We start from the raw sequence: 3,204 nt of genomic DNA on the forward strand, positions 1-3,204 counted from the left end.
TTGTTTTCATATACTAGTAAGAGATGATGAACATCTTTACATGTTTCTATTGATCGTCTATATTTCTTTTAAGAAAAACATCTGTTCAGATCCTCTGACATTTTAAATTGTGTTTTTTTAATTATTGACTTTTATGAGTTCTTCATATATTGTGGATATTAATCCCATATCAGACATATGATGTGATAATTCTCCCATGTTGTAGAATGTCTGTTCATTATGATATGATTCTTTTGCTAAGCAGAAGCTTTTTAGTTTGATGTAATGTGTAATTTATTTTTTTATTTTGGCTTCCCTTGCCATTAGAGACCCAAAACACATCTTTGAAGTTGATGTGGATGTGTATTGCCTGTTTTCTTCTATGTATTTTGTGGTTTCAGGTCTTACAGCTAAGTCTCCAATCCATTTTGCTTTAATTTTTGTATATAATGTTAGGTAGTGGTCTAGTTTAATCCCTTCGCAAGTGACTGTCCAGTTTTCCCAGCACAATTTATTGAAGAGACTTTCCTTGCTTCTTTGTAAACTCTCAGTTCCTTTATCCTAAGTTAGTTGTTCATAGGTGTGTGTTTTTACTTGTGAGACAAGATCTCAGTTATTTTCCACTGATATGTGTCTGCATTTTTATTCCACTACCAAGCTGTTATAATTACTATCACCTTGTATTTTAGTTTGAAGTTAATGGAATGTGATACCTCCATTTTTGTTCTTATCTCTTAGGATTGTTTTTGCTAGTTTGGGGTATTTATAGTTACAAATATATTTCATGATGTGTCATCCTGTTTCTTTGAAGAATGCCATTGGGATATTAATAGAAATTGCATTGAATTGATATATTTACGTAATACATTCATTTTAACAATGTTAGTGCTTTCAGTCTATTACCACAAAATACCTTTCCATTTTTTTGTATCGCTCATTTACTTTACCAGTATCTTATACTTTTCTGTATACAGATCTTTCACTTCTTTGGTTAAGTTTATTCAAAGGTTTTGAATTCTTTTTGATAAATTGCACGTTTTCCTGATTTTTCTTTTTGTTAGTTCTATGTTTACATATAGAAACACCTTTCCATAACATGACTCTTATAATGATACAATGAACATAAACCTGTATATATTCCTTTGAATTAGTGATTTTGCATTCTTCAGGTAAATATCTAGTAGAATTGCTGGATCATATCGTAGAATATTTCAAACATTTTGAGAAAAATACATACCCTTTTGCACAGGGGATGGATCAGTCTACATTCCTACCAACAGTGTAGAAGTTTAATTTTTCTCCACTCCCTCATCAATGTTCCTTTCTGGTTTGTTTGTTTTAGCTATTCTCCATTCTCACAGGTATGAGGTGGCTGTGCACAGTGGTTGTGAAATCCTGTTCCCTGATTAAAAGTGATGATGAGCACATTTTCATGTGACTATTGGCCATATGTATGTATTCTTTGGAGAAGCATCTATTTAACTTTTCTGTCCACTTTTCAATTAGGCTATTTTTTTTTTTTTTTTAGTGAGTTTGTTGTAGATTTTGGATATTAAGCCTTTGGTTTGCAAATGTTTTCTTATTTTCATGTGGGTAGGGTGAATTTTCTCTTTATTGATAGTTTCTTTAATTGTGCAGAAGTTCTTGTTTGATGTAGTCCCATCTGTTTAGTTTTTATTTTGTTTCCCTTGTAAGAGTCAAGGTCCCACAGACAACATGAAACCAATGCCCTGGAATGTTTTGCCTGTGTTTTCTTCTATGTATTTTTTATAGTTTCAAGTCTTACATCAAATCTTTAATATATTTTGAGGTAATTTTTATGTGTGCTGTGAAATAGCATACTAGTTTCATTCTTTTGCTTATGGATGTCCAGTTTTCTCAAGACCTTTCTTCCTTTCTCCACTTTATATGTAGGGTCCTTTGTCATAGTTTAACTGTCCACATAAGTGTAAGCCTATTTCTGGGCCCTCAATTCTACTTCATTCATTGGGCTGTGAGTCTAATTTTTATTGCAGTGCCATGCTGTCTTGATAACTATAGCTTTGTAATATAATTTTTTTTTTTTTAATGGAACGCTTCACGAATTTGCGTGTCATCCTTGCACAGGGGCCATGCTAATCTTCTCTGTATCGTTCCAATTTTAGTATATGTGCTGCCGAAGCAAGCACTGTAATATAATTTTAAGCTGGGTTTGTGGTATATCTGTTATTCCTTCTCAAATACTTCCCAAAAATTGAGGAAGCTGGAATTGTTCAAAACAAATTTTATGTGGCCAGTATTACTCAGTTTCTCAAAGCAGAAAAGGATATCACCAAAAAAAAAAAAACCAACAACAAAAAACAAAACACTACAGACAACCATTATGAACATAAATGCAAAAAAACCTTAACAAACTCTTAACAAACTGAATTCCACAATACATTAAAAGGATCATATATCCCTGAACCCATAAAATGTGTATATAAAAAATAGGCAAAACACTCCATGACAGGCCTCCCTGGTGGTGCAGGGGGTTGAGCGCAGTGCTGTGAAGCTGTCCGCAGCCTCTGCAGCATGGGTTCGATTCCCAGCCAGCCAGAGAGATTTCCACATCGTGCAGCAGACCTCTCCTATCTCACCCACTGCTCCCCTCAGCAGTGTACTTGGTACACTGTTCTGTTCCCCACTCTGTCTCTGGTGGACCCTCTCACCCTCTGACACATTTGGCCTATACCCCTGAAAAACGCTACATGACATCAACTTCAGAAATATCTTTGAGGACTCATCTCTAAGAGCAAGAAAAACAAAAGAGAATGTAAGCATCTGTGACTATAACAAACTAAACAGCTTATGTGCAGCAAAAGAGATAGCAACCAGAATGAAGTGATACCTTAATGAATGGGAGAAAGTATTTGCACAGCACACATGTGACAAGGGTCCTTACAGAACTCAAAAACAAAGCAAACAACCCAATCAAAAAAATGGACAGAAGAACTAAGAAGACAATTTTCCAAAGAAGTGCAAATGGCCAAAAGGCACATAAAAAAAAATGTTCAACATCACTAATTATCTGGGAAATGCAAATCAAAACCATGAGATACTCATTCTTGTGAGAATGATCCACACTGCAAAAAAAAAAAAAAAAAAAACACACAGAAATAACAAATGCTGGCAAGGATGTGGTGTACAAGGAACCCTCTTACACTGCTGGTAGGAATGAAAACAGGCCCAGCCACTATGGAAAGT

General features: G+C 34.7%; 1 non-coding gene across 1 annotated transcript; it reads right to left on the reverse strand.

Annotated features, from left to right (window-relative positions):
* Nucleotides 1-2,040: 2,040 nt before the first annotated feature.
* LOC119261474 (U6 spliceosomal RNA) lies at nucleotides 2,041-2,147 on the reverse strand. The gene has a single exon (XR_005129019.1). It is a non-coding gene; the product is annotated as a U6 spliceosomal RNA (small nuclear RNA).
* Nucleotides 2,148-3,204: the final 1,057 nt, after the last annotated feature.

Source organism: Talpa occidentalis, unplaced genomic scaffold, assembly GCF_014898055.3.
Source record: "Talpa occidentalis isolate TD23 unplaced genomic scaffold, MPIMG_talOcc4v2.1 talOcc4.6, whole genome shotgun sequence".
Lineage (NCBI taxonomy): Eukaryota > Metazoa > Chordata > Mammalia > Eulipotyphla > Talpidae > Talpa > Talpa occidentalis.